Below are 19,457 nucleotides of genomic sequence, written 5' to 3' on the forward strand. Positions count from 1 at the left end.
GATTTTCTACCTCTTTTGAAAATCATCTCCATTCCGGAGCTCATCCTTTCGCAACAGTTAGATATCAGCAGTGTACAGTTTTTTTGGATTATACTGGTTGTCACCAATAAGATAAGGGGAACGAGAGCTTTTGCCGCATAAGCGACTCGATACAGCTTGGTAAGCGATTTGCAATTCACGTTGGCTTAGATATTTGAATGGCATCCGTATCTCTCCCGTACGCTATCAATAGACAAAGTTCGACTTACACGTATCCACGTTTTAAGCCGTAAAAAAGGTTCTCACACCCCCAGTGGAGTCCGGCTATATCCACGCCTGGCTATTCACAAATTTTGGTAGTAATTTTAAAGAAATACTCAGGTGTTTTAAAATATTTACGTAGGCATAAGGTAACCGCCATTTCATATATATTTTATCATCGTATTCTTCAAACTGATATAATGGCTGCTAATAAGTTTGAAATCAAACAGCTTATGGCTTAAATAATCTAAAAATATTATAAATAATTATGATTCACGCTCGAACGAGTTATTCTTAGCACAGTCTGAATCAATACTGAATTGTTTTTACGGTTATTATTGATTTACTCAGCGAGACTACTTGTCCTTTAATTTTATTGAGGCAAAGATTTTACCCGCGACTTCGTGCGCGTGGGATAATTACTATGGACAGCATTTTTTATTTGTTAGGATACTATGCAAATAATACACACACAATGTACACAAGTAGGTATAAGTTCCAAAAAATGCACGAACATATGTTTATAAATTACCTCTTATCAAATGTCTAAATACGAAAACTACGAATTCACATCCCTTATTTCAACCTGTTCGTTCACCTGTTAGCGATAACGCGTGACGTTGTTTGGACATCATACAAACGAATTTTCATCCCTTATTTAAACCCCTCCATTTATTTTTTCGCAACAAAAGGTAGCTTATGTCCTTTTCAGAGCTCTATTCTAACTCTGTTAAATTTCATATAATCGGTTGAGTGGTTAAGGCGTGAAAGCGTAACAAACAAACTTACATTCACAATTATAATTTTATTATAGTAGGTAATTGGAACAGTCTTGTGAAAAATTACAAAGACAAATGCAGTTTTGGTGTTCATTTTCTGAATAACATTCTAGACATTAAAAGTTATAATGGTACTGCTATTAGTTTTAAATATTAAAATGTTAGTTTAAATATATTTGTGGCTTGAGGAAACTTGATTCTCAGATACTTTGAGAATGGCGATAGTGGGAAAGAATAACCTTCTTAAAAGGAATTTATATCTTTATTCAAGATTGTGTCAAAGTAATTCGTGTTTACAAGGTGGTATGACCTTGCGTCCCGTACCTACAAGGTTTTATTTATTTTACGATACAATCACGAATGAATCATAATTACAAGTACTTAATTCACGCATTAGTGGCCGATTCCATTAGGATCGACTTTCCCCCCTAACTTATTTAATTAAATGGCGATACATCATACCTAAATAATCTACCGCTTGCCGATTAAACCTTGAATATACCGTGAGAAATAGACGTTGTCCTTTGTGTGCCTACAACGATATCCGTACATTGTATATTGGGGAAATAGGATCGACGGATCACGTGCACCGTTGATCAGCTTTGGCTACATACGTACTTACAGGGGACATTGATTGTCATGGCGACATAATGCCTGCTAAGTCTTCATTCACACATTCTTACCAAAGTTGACTTTATGTCAAGCTTACAAAAGTTTTCTGAAGTAGAGGAAATTCCATCTCAAAGTATTATTAGTTTTATCAGTTTTATTTAAAGATGGTAGATATTTTGTCAATTTGTCTGTTCGCGTATCCCCGCTAGGTTAGACAATTCTCGTGAAGAGGCTCACTATAAATATATTGCTTTCATTTGAACGTAAGATCAAGCACTGACCAACACTACGTGAGAGCTAAAAAAACCATCGCTGATAATATAACTGTAAGCTTTTTATCAGAAGAACTGGACTCTGACTTGATAGAAGAAGGTATTATATATACGCACTTTATATATACGTATTTATGTATACGCACTCTTTCACCGCATCCCACAAGGTTTCACACAACTTCCCTGTTAATGCCACTTGCCTTATCAGGCTTACTATTGCACACACCGTGTTATCTGAACGAATGATTTTAATGGACTGGAATCGATGTCGGAGAGCCCACAAAGACATGATCACGCATGCGCAAATGCCCACACCACCTTTATTATACACCTGTATGTCCGTCTGTCTTTTTGTGATTCTAATACTAAAATATAAGTGGAAACAGGAAAAAAGGATATAAAGTGCTAATGAAGAATATCTTATTCAATTTTTAAAACTGAACTATAAGTCTTAAATATTTAAGTTATTCATATCACGCCGTTATCAGACCGGGCATTGCCTATAGCATTCGAATTGTTATACGGCCGTTTTCTTAACGTATCTCCAGTTACGTATATATTGCTATCACCGTTTAATGACAAGATCTTCCATAGTTGCATCTAATATAGTTATATTATTAGTTACAGTCTAATGTTATCTGTTGATTGGTTATTAAAATGTAATTAGGCGTAAAGGGATAGATTTGTCTACTAGGTTATTGAAAACGGCCGTGAAAAACACTGAACGACATTTTGCAAGTCGCACCTAAATTGCAGGCTCCTTGTTTTTGTTATTGCTTGATTTCCCTACGTTTGATGTTGCTATTATGTCGATATTAAGCAGATGTTTTTATCACCGAAATTGAATTAACTAGTTAATTAACAATAAATCTAAATCCTGGTCCGTTACCTAAATAAGGTGTATTATATTATCGTTGCATAACATTGTCATCAAAATTAAACCGCTTTATTTATTTTACTTTGAATGCTATTTTATTCGTCGAAAAATCATTTCGGACTACTGCTGATTGTTTCTGTAATGTTTTCAGTCCATTATATTAAAATTTTTAGCGCTTAGCACATCTTAAACCCTTTTGGATACTGATTGGGTATATATTCTTTGATAATTCTGAAGCTTTCAAGGCGAGGAGTATAGTGTGGCAGATATAAGCTCCTAATAGACTTTAATAATAATATCAGTAATACTCGATGTGTTAGTTTATGGATGCCATTCAATTTCTAGTTCGCGAGTGATTTTATGTAAATATGTGCTTGCGACATCATCTCCACATGAAGCACCACGCGCCGCGCAGTCTCAATTTGAATGTCGATGAAGATTTTCTACCTATATTGAAAAACGTCTCCGTTCCGGAACTCATCCTACTTTCGCAACAGACCAGATATTGTATAGCATTTGACTGGATATTCGGAACACTGGTGGCCACCAAGAAGATGAACACCGGGAACTTCGGCCCCATATGCAATCCGACGCAGCTTGGTAAGTGATGTGCAATTTTGTCGTTGTTTTAGTAGATGTTTACTGTAATACCCCAATATCTTTCCAAAGTTAGAATTACGGCCATTTACATGCATACCCTTCATAGAAAAATAGATAGTAAGTGCAATATTATTAAGACTTCAAAAACTTCAAATATAATTTTAAACGGTCTGTTTTAACAGTGATATTTTATATTCAAACGTTTTCGTCTATTTGGCCGAAAATAACAGCCACCTAATTTTATATCACACCAATGTTCCTTATTATACGAATAAGTATATAAATATAAAATATTCTGAAATGGCTATTAAATGCAAGTATGTAACTTTCAAAATTAATTTATTTTGAAAAATATGCTAGAATATTTGTATAATATTTTAGTCAAAGATTCTCGTTTATATGACTGGCCAGCACATTTAACTAAACACAACAGAAGTTTAACTAAAGTTGCGACTACACACTCGACTATTAAAAAATAAACATTAATATTATATACGCACTCATTTTGAAACCGGAACACCCGAAAACTTGTAATGACTCCACACTAAAAAGTTCTAACCAGGCTTGTACACTTAACAATACCTGCCAGTGTTTTTAAAAACTCACTTTAGTACTCACACTGAAGCAGTATGCGCAAGTGCGAAGCCCAGTACCAACCAGCAACACCGACTTTTAAATTTATTTTTAATAAAAAAAATTTTTAATACTCACTTTTTTAGTATGTACCGAAAAATTTAAGTTTAACTCCACATTAAAAATTGACATCGTCAGGCTTGTAATCTTTTTGAACAAAACGAGTTATCAAAGCAATATTTTTTAAGGGACTGGAAGGAAAACATACATCCCGCGCATAAATCCGAACTAATTTGCAACTCCCACTTGATTTATTTCACGCCATTATTCGTTATTACTTTCGGTTAAAACACTCTAACTATAAAAATGCATATAAGTGCCAACATATTAATTTCAGTGCAAACTTTCAGCAACTCCATTGATTTCAGGTTGTTGCAATATTATCGAACAGGTACGCTAAAACTGCATCCCAAATTGCACGATTAGGTAGACTATAAGGAAATTAATACAATATCACTTCTAAATGAGACAAAAATATAAAATAAGACAAAACTATAGTCATATTGTTGTAAAATCAAATAAAATTTTGTGTATATCTTAGGATATCCCAAAAATTCGTAATGACATGGCTTAATAAAGGCTTTTAAAAAAAAATGTGTTACTTGTTGTATTATTCATAAATGCATCAAGCCCTGTACTAACTAGCGACACCCACCTGATTTTATATCATTCCTTATTCTTATCGTATAAATTACTCTGGACAGGAAAAAATTTACTAAGTGCAAATAAATAAATTTCAAAATTCATTTACTTTGTAAAATATGCTAGAATATTTATATATTTTAGTCAAAGCTTCTCGTTTATATGGCCGACCAGCGCATGTGCAAGTGCAACTTTAATAGCTGTATTGATTTTAGGGTGTGGCGATGATATCAAACCGATCCACAAAAACTAGATTGTTTAAATATTAGATTGGACTAGAGAAAATGAGCTAATAAATACAATATCGCTTTTAAAATAGATATAAATTATGATTGAATTGTTATATTTTTTATTCAAGCCTTTATGTCTATATGGCCGTACGGCGCATGTGCAAGTGCAACTCGAACAACTGCATTGATTTCAGGGTGTGGCAATGATTTTAAAAAGATCCACAAAAACTAAAATGTTGAAATATTAGATTGGACCAGAGAAAATGATGTAATTAATACAATATCGCTTTTAAAATAGATACAAATTATGATTGAATAGTTATATTTTTTATTCAAACCTTTACGTTTATATGGCCGTACCGCGCATGTGCAAGTGCAACTCGAACAACTGCATTGATTTCAGGGCGTGGCTATGATTTTAAACAGATCCACAAAAACTAGAATGTTGAAATATTAGATTGGACCAGAGAAAATGATGTAATGAATACAATATCGCTTTTAAAATAGATACGAATTATGATTGAATAGTTACATTTTTTATTCAAACCTTTACGTTTATATGGCCGTACCGCGCATGTGCAAGTGCAACTCGAACAACTGCATTGATTTCAGGGCGTGGCTATGATTTTAAACAGATCCACAAAAGCTATATTTTTTAGATATGAGATTGGACTAGAGAAAATGAGGTAATTAATACAATATCGCTTCTAAAATAGATACTTCCACTTGATTTATTTCACGGCATTATTCGTTATTACTTTCGGTTAAAACACCCTATTTATAAATACGCATAGTAAGTTCCAACATATTAATTTCAAAAATGTTATATTATTTTCATCTGTCTGTTTGAATGGTTAAATTTTAGGTGCATGTGTAACATTAGCAACTCCATTGATTTCAGGGTGTGGCAATGTTATCGAACAGGTACACTAAAACTGCATCCCAAATTGCATGTTTAGGGTGTACTGGAGACTACATGGAAATTAATAGAAAATCACTTCTAAATAAGACAATAATATAAAATAAGACAATACTATACTCATATTGTTGAAAAATCAAATAAAATTTTGTGTATATTTTGGGAAATCCTGAAAATTCGTAATGACACGGCTTAATAAAGTCATTTCAAAAAATAGTGTTACTGGTTGTGTTATTTATTGAAAGATTTTGATTTTGACTAGAAGGGACACCAAACTTCCCATACTGAAATAGTTCGTGCATGCATCAAGACCCGTACCAACTAGCGACACCCACCTGATTTTAATTCATTCCTTATTATATCCTGTATAAAATACTCTAAACAGGAAAAATGTTATTTAGTGCAAATATATAAATTTCAAAATTCATTTATTTTGAACGATATGCTAGAATATTTATATACTTTAGTCAAAGATTTTCTTTTATATGGCCGACCAGCGCATGTGCAAGTGCAACTTTAACAGCTGTATTGATTTCAGGCTGTAGCTATGATATTAAACGGATCCACAAAAGCTAGATTTTTTTAGATATTAGATTGGACAAGAGAAAATGATGTAATTAATACAATATCGCTTTTAAAATAGATACAAATTATGATTGAATAGTTATATTTTTTATTCAAACCTTTACGTCTATAAGCCTCACGGCGCATGTGCTTGTGCAACTTGAGCAACTGCATTGATTTCAGGGCGTGGCAATGATTTTAAAATGATCCACAAAAATTTGATTGTTGAAATATTAGATTGGACTATAGAAAATTAATAATTAATACAAAATCGCTTTTAAAATAGATACAAATTATGATTGAATAGTTAAATTTTTTATTCAAACCTTTACGTATATATGACCGTCCGGCGCATGTGCAAGTGCAACTTGAGGTACTGCATTCATTTCAGGGTGTGGCAATGATTTTAAACGGATCCACAAAAACTAGATTGTATAAATATTAGATTGGACGAGAGAAAATGATGTAATTAATACAATATCGCTTCTTAAATAGATACAAATTATGATTGAATAGTTATATTTTTTATTCAAACCTTTACTCCTATATGACCTTACGGCGCATGTGCAACTGCAACTTGAGCAACTGCATTGATTTCAGGGTGTGGCAATGATTTTAAACGGATCCACAAAAACTAGATTGTATAAATATTAGATTGGACTAGATAAAATTAATAATTCATACAATATCGCTTTTAAAATAGATACAAATTATGATTATTGAATAGTTAAATTATTTATTCAAACCTTTACGTATATATGGCCGTCCGGCGCATGTGCAAGTGCAACTTGAGCAACTGTATTGATTTCAGGATGTGGCAATGTGGAACAGGTGGGTATGCTTAAGGTTAATTCACATTTTCAATTATTGGGTGGACTGTTAAAAAAGAGACTGTGAAAGCACAAGATTGTTTCTAAGGAATTTAAAGATACGACCACACACGACTGTTAAAAAATTAAACATTAATATTTTGGATTCCCGAAAAACTGTAATAACTCCACATTAAAAAGTACTTACCAGACTTCTACCCTTTACAAAACGTGTTATCACAGCGGAAGATTTGGAAGGACTGGAAGGGATACCATACATCCCGCACTGAAATAGTTCGCGCAAGCGCGAAAACCCGTGCCAATTGGCAACTCCTACCTGTTCTATTTCACGGCATTCATTTCGGTTAATCACTATTATAAGAAAATAAACTTTAAGTACAAGATTATTTATTTCTAATCTAAAATATTTTGAACGATCTTTGTGTATATATATTGTTGTTTATTTTTATGCAAACTTCTTAACAAATCACAATTCCAATAATAGGGTGGAGATTATAAGGGACCCAAATTTAATATGAATGCTCAAGGGTAACTGAGTTATAAATTAAACTTAATTTTACGTACATCCATCCACAGATCCGCAATAGGGTTGCAAGATGGCAATTGAATATAACAATTATTGTAGTACGATAAATTTTGTGTACTATATATTTGGTAAGTCTGAGAATCGGTCCTCAACAATGTTTTTTTAACTTTAAATAGCAAAACTACGTTTGCTGGGTCAGCTAGTTTTACTATAAATACGTAGGTATCCATCTAGTACATTAAGTATCTATGATTAAAATTAGTTGAACAGCAATGTATTAACTTATATATAGAAAGGAAAATTATATTAAATTATTTCAATGGAAAAGGCAAAACATCTTTGTTCAAAATCAGACAGTGCAAATGAGCCCTCATCATTTATAATTACTAATAAGAACTTACTGTATCTCTTTCAGACCAATTTTTGGTGGATATATATAGTAATGTATATTATATCCTTATTTTGTATTATCATTCTCTTATTTTAGAAGTAACTGGGGGGGGGGGGGACATTTTACCACTTTGGATTATTGCTGAACTTCCATATGTGTCGAAATACTTGTTAGACTGTTAGAAAATTAAATTAAATTTATATAATACTAGCTGAGACCCCGCGACTTCGCCCGCGTTACACACAGGACTGACTCGCAGTAGCGACATTTCAATATAATTTTTAAAATAAAAGAACACTTATTAAACGTATTACATGTTCTAGTTAATTATTTTATTATATCCTATTAATATGATAAATGTGAAAGTTTGTATGTCTGGATGTATGTTTGACTTCTTTAACGCAAACACTACTGAATGGATTTTGATGAAACTGTGCAATAATATTGCAATAATATAAGCTTACACACCAGAATAACATATAGTCTATAATTTATAAACATATTGCTCTAAAATAATTTAAATGGCAAAACGACGTTTACCGGGTCAGCTAGTAATCCATACGTTTCTTAGCGCACGCGATGAAAAGACTATTTTCAGTTTTTTTAACCGAAAATAGCTTGAACGATATGCTACAATGTATATGCAATAATAATTAAAACGTATTGTTATGTATTTATAGAGCCCAACCGTTCATGTGCAAAAACTTGAGCGGCTGAATTAATTTGTATTTCAGGATGTAGGAATGATACTGATCAAGTACACTTACAGCTCAGTCATATTTAATAATCAACTGAATACACTTTGACAAAAAAAATACAATATATTTCAAAATCTTAGATCATTTTTCTCGTCAAGATAGAACGTGACAGCATTGTGTGCACTGGGGGCCTACCATGAACTCTTATTGCGATTCAATTGAGAACCTAAAATGAACTGCTTTGCTATTTCGTACCACAACGTGATTAGAGCTATTTAATTTGACGTCAAATCAACTGATTAAATCGCAATGATGTCCATTGAATGTCAAAAATGATATCAATTGAATCGCAAACTGATTAAGTTCGTTCATTCATTCGTACCATAAGGTAATATTTCAACCTAAACTGGATAGCTTATCTGTCAAAGTGAGCAATTCGAAAAAAGTTGCTACTTCCTTAGGGGAAAGTGAATCGTATTGTTAATAACTTTTAAAAAATATATAAAAATTTACAGAAAAGGAAAATTTGATTGATGAACGATGAGATGACAATACTTTATTAGACTTTTTTGTAAAATAAAATACTGAAAATAAATACAAAAAATTAAAATACCAAAGACGAGGCAGTAAGGGCCTGGGCTGTAGCCTGTACGCGAGAACGAATTAAGAAAAATGTACTCTGTGGTCCTTTCAAATCAAACATCAATGGAGGTTCGTTCATAAGTTCATAACTCGTTATTTTTACGAAAACACCTAAGCAATCATTTAATTTGTAATTTAAAGAACTATTTATATTTTTGTTACTATTATTGAGTAAGTACAAAACAGGGCTTAATGGCTAAATTTAACGTTAATAAGCGCAATTTTAAATTGTTATTTTAGTATTTTCTACCCAAAAAAACCGCTAAAATCATATCATTTTAGGTTTCGAAACGCAACGCATATGGTTCGAATAAGAGAGATAAACTTATGCAACGACTGTAGAGCGTCATCTCATTCTCACACCGCAAACCTCAGACAATTTTATTTTGTTCATTCTTCATAAGCGATCCAAACGCCATTCAGTAAAAGGCACTTCACGGTACGAATTTTAGTGATTCAGTTGTACCTATAGTGATGCAGTAGGTACCTACCTAAACTGAACAGCATCGGAATCGCATCGCTTATTAAAAGTTGATGGTAGACCCTCAGACCTCTACTTTAAAACACTGGAATGGCGGATGTCAAAGTGCTTTTTTGCTTGTTTGATATTTGCCATTTTGGCGCTGCTGGTCATGTAGCGAGTCTGCGGTACTAAAACTAGTGATGACAACCTAAACCAAACAAACATCGATATGAAATTGTTTATTTCATTACGTTGATACCTGAAGTATAAATAACATGGAAAACGAACGAAATTGATTCAAAATGCAGTTATATTTCAGAGTACTATACGCTTCTCTTGCAGCCATTTGTATTCTACGTCAAGATTAGTTCTCTGGACGCTCGCGTGTGGCGCTTCAAATAGGCACAAAATTGTTGTCAAACATATGGAACAGCCTGTCCAGTGGTATTTATACAGGTCAGTGTGTGTGTGTGTGTGTGTGTGTGTGTGTGTGTGTGTGTGTGACAAAACGTCGAAAAAAGTTTACGTTGACAGTTAACTTCTATTTTGAGCAATGCACGCACACTAACACAACGTGACATACAAATCGCGAGTGTAAGACGTAGCTTGTAACGCACACTAAAGTAATAAACCTACCCTGTTTTCATCAGTTGTCTAGCAGCAAGCGGCTCCATCTATATGTATAAATTAACGAAGGTCAAAACACTTGATAAATTTAATAAAACTAATAAAATCATATTTATACTCCATATAAAAAAAACACTGCCTGTACAGGCTTAACCGAAAGATTTTGAAAGTCTAAAAGGCGGCCATCTTACACTGAAATATTTCGCGCATGCGCTAAAGCACGTACCGACTACCAACGTCCACCCACAATGAAATCACTCGCCACATCAAATAGGATTATAATAGCAAGAATACAAACATGCAAAAGAAATTTAAAACTAAAATAATTGGATTAGTATTGTATGCTACAAATATGCTATATTTTAATCTAACGTATTATTCTTGGAACCCACCGGCGCATGTGCAAATGCGCCTCGAATGACTGTATTGATTTCAAGGTGTAACAATGATATTGTACAAAAACACTTAAAACTCAATCATAATTGCAAAATAATGATAAACCGGACACATTATGACAAAATAGAAACAATATTAAAACAATTAATGAATTTTTTATACGCACTCTTTCTACATCCGCAAATTGCTTTCTCAGGCTGGTAACCACTTTTGACAAAACGTGTTATCAAAGCGAAAGATTTTGAAGGACTGAAAGGTGGGGCTATCTCACGCTGAAACATTTCGCGCATGTGCCAATACCAGTACTAACCAGTAATGTACATCTGGTTTATATTACGTTACCATTCGTGATTACAATGAAGTAAAATACTCGACACGTTTAATCTGATTACAAATAAAAAATTAAAATAGTTTGAATGATATGAGAGACAAATGTTTTCTTTTTCAATGATACGCTTTTACGTGATAAGTATTTGTTTTTGGAAATGACTAATTTGGATTCAACGTCCCACAATGATAAAATAACAACTGATATATGAGACTTGAAATAATACTACGAATACAAAACGAAAGGCATCAAATATCAGCCTGACAATAGGAAAAGAGCAAAACTTCAATTTCTGAAATTTGTTCCAAAAACAAACAGGGCAAGCAAAATAAAACATTTAAGGCCTTAAAAATAAGCTTGATATAAAGGTATATCTGAGAACAAACCAAGAATATGCAAATTTTTGACTATATCGCTGACAACACTGTCATCATAACCCCTCGTTTACACCAAGAAACATGTCAAAAACTTGTTTGATACAAAACTTGTAGAATTCTTGTCAAAACTGTCATGTCTATGATTTATGTTATGTATAGTCTGTGCTCCCTTGGCCAGAGACTAGCCGTCTCTAGCAAGTAAAGCGTGTGTTGTGCAATAAATAAATAATATCTACGAAATTATGTGGTATTATTTCAAGATATAACAATGGGCGACGAGGATGGGATTGAATTGAATAGTTATTTGTTTTAAGTTCTGTTATTTGTTCTAAAGTTTTCCAAATGTCAATCAGCCATGTAAATAAACGCGGGAAACGTGATACGTCAAAATAAGTCAACCATAGACAAAATGTCTATTTGAAAACATTTTACATATTCTTGGTTTATGCTAAGGTATAATTTTATGCCAATTTTATTTGTAAGGCCGTTAATGAACAATGACATCAGCCTAAGAACACAATATGGTTAAAATATGTTGTTGTGATTGAGACGTGGTAGGACCGCCGCGTATCATATTATATTAGATATAATTATTTATACTATTAATCATTTTCAGAATGAATCTTAAGTTAACATAGTCCCCCAAACTGTTTGGACAGTTTGTCTGCAGGATCAAGTCTCTTGTCATAAATATATATCTTATAAGAACATTGATTTTATACAAGTGTAATTAACAAATATTGATAAAAATATAATAAAAAATCTAATTTTAGGGCAGTGTTGACAATAAATATTTCTTAAGTTTAGTTTTAAATTCTCTTTTACTGGTTTCTAGTCGGATGTCCTCATGTTTAATAATTAATACGGTAGGCGTTTTTTCAAAGTTCTATCACCTTAGTAGTTATTGATAGTTACTTGGAATATATAATAGCTAAGTGGCTTAAGTGAATAAATATAATTTAAGGGAATTTACATTCTCAACGTGGGTGGTTAAATTAATTATTGTTTTTTCGGTCTTCACCACATAATTCATTAGAACAGCATGCATTAGCTGAATTTATATACTGCGCGATATAAAAACACCTATATAAATAGATATTTATATTATTGGCCTTCATACCGGTCATATCGCGTAAATGTTATGAATATAATCCCACATGCCCTTCAACGTATCTCCTCTGGTATTGCAGATGTCTAGAGGCTGGTTTTCATTTACATCGGGTATGTCTCACCCAATTGCCCCACTAATATTAAAATATGATCTTGTAAATAAAATTATTTAAACAAATATTTTTTCCTACTTTCCAAGAAACTAGATTTCAATACTTGGCGATATTATCGGTGCTGACGAAGAGCGATGATCTGACGGATAGTTTTTCTTTTATGAAAATAGAAAATAAGGGACAATACGAGCAGGACGTTCAGCTGATGGTAATTGATACGCCCTGCCCATTACAATGCAGTGCCGCTCCGGATTCTTGAAAAACCTCAGTAATTCTGAATGGCACTACAACTGCGCTCGTCACCTTGAGACATGAGATGTTAAGTCTCATTTGCCCAGTAATTTCACTAGCTACGGCGCCCTTCAGACCGAAACACAGTAATGCTTACACATTACTGCTTCACGGCGGAAATAGGCGCAGTTGTGATACCCATAATCTAGCCGGCATCCTGTGCAATGGAGCCTCCCACACGTATAGTTATCTCAGCCCAACATACTAACCAAGATCTATAGAACGTACTAAGACTTTGCTCAGACTTTACTTAAGTAAAATTTTGCTGTGTGTGATAAATGATAAACCGCGAACTTGACTTTTGCATTGGGCTGTCTTAGCTTAAGCGCAGCATAATTTCAGCTGTTAAACGATTATAAAAACGAAATTAAAGATTATGCTAAACTTACACTCAGCTAAGTTTTACGTGAGGAAAGACTAAGCAAAGTCTAAGTACGCTCTATAAATCTAAGACTAAGTCTTACACGCGTACGTTTTTTTTTATTTGTGACGATTCCGGTGAACAACGTAAACTTTATTTAGCTTAAAGTTGCCGAAGATGTCAATTATGTTAGCATCTTTATATAGAAAAAAAGTGTATGTGTGTGTACTTATGTATGCACGTAAGAAGTTATACTTCTTTGGCCTAACGAAGTAGAAATCATTAAAATGATTTATTCCTCGTGCTATTTTACGTTTTTAGAAAGAACAATTTTGTAAAAATCTTGCGAAGATGCCTTTGACATTTTATTATTAAGTAATAATTACGGCTGTATGGACTTGAACCCTTCGCCTGTCCTAATAATGGACGAAGAAGTATCTAGTTGGAGCGCAGCGAAGACCAATCCTTAGTGTAATATTTTAAGTCTATATTTTAATCTACACTTACACTGACAGTGAGCCAATTTCAATAAATATATTAATAACTTAATGTGTGGCAAGTTATTGAACAAAACTCTATAAATCATCCTTATCTTTGTCGGTCAATATGTTATATATTACCATATTCAGATGTTACGTCGTCTGTGAGATCCACGCCCCCTTCATCCCACATTATCGCAGTCATAACTCTATGTAATCAAAACAAAACAACGCTTCTAACTAGAAATACAATACAAATTATGATTACATGATAACTCTTGACACCTTATGCGATCCTAGTACTTTTGCTACTACATCTACTACGACTATTGTCTACACATGCTACAATTATGCTACGTGAAATATAAGTAGGTTGGTTACCTCTCTCTCTTTATACCAGGCACTTATAAACTATTCACCGATTGAATTTAAATACTCCGATACTGAATCACATGAAGTATTATTGTTAGCATACATCTTTTTTGCACTGATTCTCATGTCGATTTTGAAACACCGTCAACAAATACAAATACCTTCTTCTTTAGTCGATTTTACTCAAACTTGGAAATCTGATTCTTGAAATTACATTTGTTAAATTAGAAATACACATAATATTTATTATGTTTTTGTATCCGTACAGTCAAAACTTAATTGTTATTTTACATTATGTTATCGATATGACACTAGGGGTACATAACTGCAAGTGCTAGCAGTGCTCGTACCACACGATTGCACGTATCTTGTTAATTGCATTTTAGAAAATATTTAAACCAAAGTGAGACAGCCGTGTAAAGTCGTTAAAAGAATGGAATATAAGTGACACAGTAAAGCAAGCCAGGAGAATTGTAAAAAAAATCACAGTGGAAAGTAAACTTTAAAACAATCCAATGGGAGGCTCCTTTGCACAGGATGCCGGCTAGATTATGAAAAGGCATAAAAGGCATTAATTTTCTCAAAATTGATTCCTTTAGAATTCTTTTGGATGTACTTTCTAATAACTACTAGATACTACTACCGCTTCGGAAACAAATGACACTCTGAGAGAGAAAAAGCGGCGCAAGAAAATCTCCCACCATTCTTTTTTTTGCGCTCTTTTCAATAACAATATACAATATTGTACAGTCATTTCTATCGCTATAAAATAATCATAATCTAGTCCCAGGCTGTCCGATCATTTAGATATTCAGCAGTGGAGTAATAGGATTTACGACAGAGCCATTTTTTTATAAAACATTTAAATTTATTTATAGATAATGCCTGAACAGTGGCTGGGACTTTATTATAGAAGTGTATACATTTACCCTTATGGGTACCACAAAGGCGCCTATTTCTGCCGTGAAGCAGTAATGTGTAAACATTAATGTGTTTCGGTCTGAAGGGCACCGTAGCTAGTGAAATTACTGGGAAAATGAAACTTAACATCTTATGTCTCAAGGTGACAAGCGCTATTGTAGAGCCGCTCAGAATTGTTGGGTCTTTCGAGCGGCACTGCATTTTAATGGGCACGACGTATCAATTACCCATCAGCTCAACGTCCTGCTCGTCTCGTCCCTTATTTTCATAAAAAAATCATCGCATTCAAATTGGAAGTGCAAAAGTTTTTTTTTTTGCGCAGAGTATATATTCCTCGAGCAATGAGGTGTGTACATTTACAATATGTTACGCAGATCAGAAGTAGATGTTGTTCACATAGCCATCCGACAATGCACCTTCTTTAAACATTCCAAGACAATACTTTTTCACAATAGTAACAGAATTCCTCTCACCAGATTTTCACTCGATACTTAAACAGCTCAAAATAAAACTCTGCCAGGCGAACACAGCACATCGTTTTAAGACACTACTTTTAAGGGGTGGGGGCTAAATAATTAAAAGATCACATACAGGGTGTTGAAATTATAATTGAGATAAAATAACATGATTATTCAGAGCCGGTAATTTAATAATAGTATTTTTACGAGATATTTTATGATACATGCAAAGAAAATTATACATTGAAAAAGATCTAAAGTTTTTAGTAAATACTTAATTTCATTTAATAATAGTCGTCGACTGCTCGTTAGAAGTGAAAACTACTTAGATACACAAATAAACACATTACTTTTACGTAGGAAAGACATACTTTAAGAATTATTTCTTCTGTGAAATTTTATTTATGTACGTATTGTTGATATAGTAATTAAATTTTCATTTATTGCACTGATTTACATAGATGAATATTATTACTTTTTTAATTTTAAGAAATTAAATTGCTTTCAACAATGTTCCTCAATTCTGTTATAGTCAATATAATATTCAGAAATAATACTTTATTATAACTAACAAATAAAAACAACAGAAGAATTTTGAATATCTCGTATATCTTCTATAAAATGTTTCATGTGTGGTTTTATAACAAATTTTTCTCACCCCAAAAATGGTCCAAATGCAGTAGTTTTCACTTCAAAAGTTACAAATAACAAAAAAGACATAATTTAATTTTAGTCTATGAAAGACTTCATAGTTGCTCGCTGACAACTTTAAACATTTGCAGTTGATTAACAAAAACATTTTTTTTTATTTATGACGGTGGTGGTAATACTTTATATTTTAATAGGTGGAATTTGATATCGTTATAATTAAGAAAGGCCATGTAAGAAAATATAAGAAACAGAAATTCAATCGCATAATATTCCAGTCACTGATCATATGAGAGGCCTGTTCGTGACAAAAGTTATATTGAAATAAGCATGTTTTTTTTTTTAAAGGAATTCTGCATTTTAATTTACAGTAAATATTATTTATAAATAATGTAGTATAGGATTGTGTTTGTCAAGCAACAATTGCAGAGTATTTCAGAACATTGTTTATTCCTTTTTTAGTTGAAACTTAGTATTTTAGTACCGTAATTGAAACGACAATTAAATTTACACATTCGCAACTTACCACCGCCGTTATGATGACACAAAACTGTTTATTGCATTTAAGAATTAGGCGACTTAATTTCTATATATATATAAAAATGAATTGCTGTTCGTTAGTCTCGCTAAAACTCGAGAACGGCTGGACCGATTTGGCTAATTTTGGTCTTGAATTATTTGTGGAAGTCCACAGAAGGTTTAAAAGGTGATTAAATAGGAAAATGCTGCTAAATTAAATAAAAACAACGAATTTGTTTTTCCTTTGATGTGTCCATACATAATTTCTATGAGAGAATTTATTGCTGCACCGTTTGACGAGTAATTTTTGATGTTATGATATATTATTGACAAATTCATATAAAAACATTATTTTATTTATTATATACAAAACAACGTCTGTCGGGTCAGCTAGTAAACAAATAAATATGAAGTAAAGAGGACTACACATAACTGACGGAAATAAATTGTGGATGTAAAAATAATTTATATATTCACAATATGGTAATCATTAGTTTACCTTTAGATATTGTCGAGAGTTTTAAAAATGATATAAACTAGCTATTAGTAAAATTCATAATAATATAAGTACTACTATTAATATGAAGCTGTTAGCTTATATAGCCATATTCTTTTGATTAACAAGTTCGTATGGATGGGCACAAACATCAATTTAATGAACTTTAAAATATATTAATATGTTTTAGTATTTTATTGCGTCTCTTCACAAAGACCTTTTCCGAAGTGGTATTACATAGTAAAAAAAATTCCGACCTTGAGTAAAAGCTGTCTTTAGTCCCTGGTACGACGGACAAAAGTGGCCGATTCTCCCGGCAAGTCGGCTTTTGTCCCGGGTACCAGAGACCGAGCTTTTCATCCAAGTGGGAAAAAGTATACGCACAACGTGAGATAAGTAGGACATTGCCACCAGCGATTGTCAACATTCCGCGGGTAAGAATGACCTACTCTTTTTCCTAGGTGCGTAATATACTATTCACATTGAGAAGTGTCATTTTTTGACCTAAGTTAGATAAGTGAACTCATTTGATTTGATTAAACATATCAGTGAATGCATAGTAAAAATGAATTAATTTATTTGATTTTAAATTAAAGTTGTTCCACTAACATCTAAATCAGATTTTAAATTTATGAGTACGTAACTAAAAAGTAAAAATTTTTTTCATGAGATTTAAGCAGTGAACTACATAATATATTTTTGACTTGACAATTGTATCGTTTTACATTTTTTTATGACAATAAGGGACGAGACGAGCAGGAAGCTGAGCTGATGGTAATTGAAACGCCCTGTCCATTACAATGCAGGGCCGCTTAGGATTCTTGAAAAACCAAAAATTCTGAGTGGCACTACAATAATTATTGTGCTCTTCACCATGAGACATAAGGTTTTAAGTCTCATTTGCCCAGTAATTGCACTAGCTACGGCGCAATTATTTAATTTTATTATATTTCATCAAATTCATATACTTTGCCAACGAAAAAATATGGACTGTGGTTTGGCTGAGAGCTACATAACCCTTAACTAATAATTTTTTTTTGGAGATTTTCGCATATTTTTTCTCTTTTTTTGTATTTCCTACAACTGACTTAAGTCTAACTTAGCCAATGGAAAAATACGGACCATTGACTGGCCGCTAGCTACATAAATTAAAACTAACTTTTTTTTAATTTTTAAAGTATTTTTTTAGTTTTTTTATGTTTTATTTATTGCTCCAAAAATGGATCATTTTATCTACAAAAATAACGCATAATTTGCTAATGTGGTCTTCATCGGTATGGTTGTAAAAGGACAGAGAGGTGATTTAGTCAACAAATCTCATAAAGTTTAACTGTCGATGTTACCTTTAAAAAAACTGGGGCACCTTTTTTCTACATATTAATAAAAATTATGGTATAGGATGATAAAAATTATTGTACTCAATCAAGTACTAAGACAGGTAGTTATTGGTCTGTTACTATGACAGTAGTTTGACTAGTATACTACTGTAGTAGTAAGGGTCCGATGACTACCCTTACAATGACAAGACATAGTAATAAATTACAAGCTCACATGTTGAAAAAGTAGTGGACACGAAACATAGTTCGAAGAACAGATGGCAGGTGGGATAGTAATGTCATCGAATGGCGACCACATACTGGAAGAGGCAGTGTTGGTAGCCCTCAAACAAGATGGACCGACGATCTGGTCAAGATCGCCGGAATAGGTTGGATTTTGGCAGCGCAGGGCAATCCTCGTGGAGATCTTTTGGGGTGGCCTTTCTCTAGCAGTGTACGTCTTTCGTTTGATGATTATACAACTCACAAAAGGAAAATTATTTTAAATGTGAAAAAGTCAGACAAATTGAATCAATAAATGTCATCAGTAGGGAAAGAAAATTACTACTTACATAAAATGTAAAATTAAAAAAGTCTAATGGAATGGTCTAAGTTTAAATTTTAACAAATTAGTTTCCCAGAGAACTAGGTGTCTTATATGGAAATATAATCGTTTATCCTCCTATACCATAAAAAAGATAAACATTAGCGGCGATACATCTAGATC

The 19,457-nt window shown here is 32.9% G+C and overlaps 1 long non-coding RNA gene across 2 annotated transcripts in view; it reads right to left on the reverse strand.

The window, feature by feature from the left end:
* LOC126978314 (uncharacterized) overlaps nucleotides 1–11,184 on the reverse strand; it is a 29,266-nt gene extending 18,082 nt beyond the window's left edge. For both annotated transcript variants that reach the window (XR_007732597.1, XR_007732596.1), the window contains exon 1: nucleotides 11,108–11,184. This is a non-coding gene — a long non-coding RNA (uncharacterized LOC126978314). The remainder of the gene's footprint in view (nucleotides 1–11,107) is intronic.
* Between the last annotated feature and the right edge of the window lie 8,273 nt (nucleotides 11,185–19,457).

This window comes from Leptidea sinapis, chromosome Z (assembly GCF_905404315.1).
Source record: "Leptidea sinapis chromosome Z, ilLepSina1.1, whole genome shotgun sequence".
Lineage (NCBI taxonomy): Eukaryota > Metazoa > Arthropoda > Insecta > Lepidoptera > Pieridae > Leptidea > Leptidea sinapis.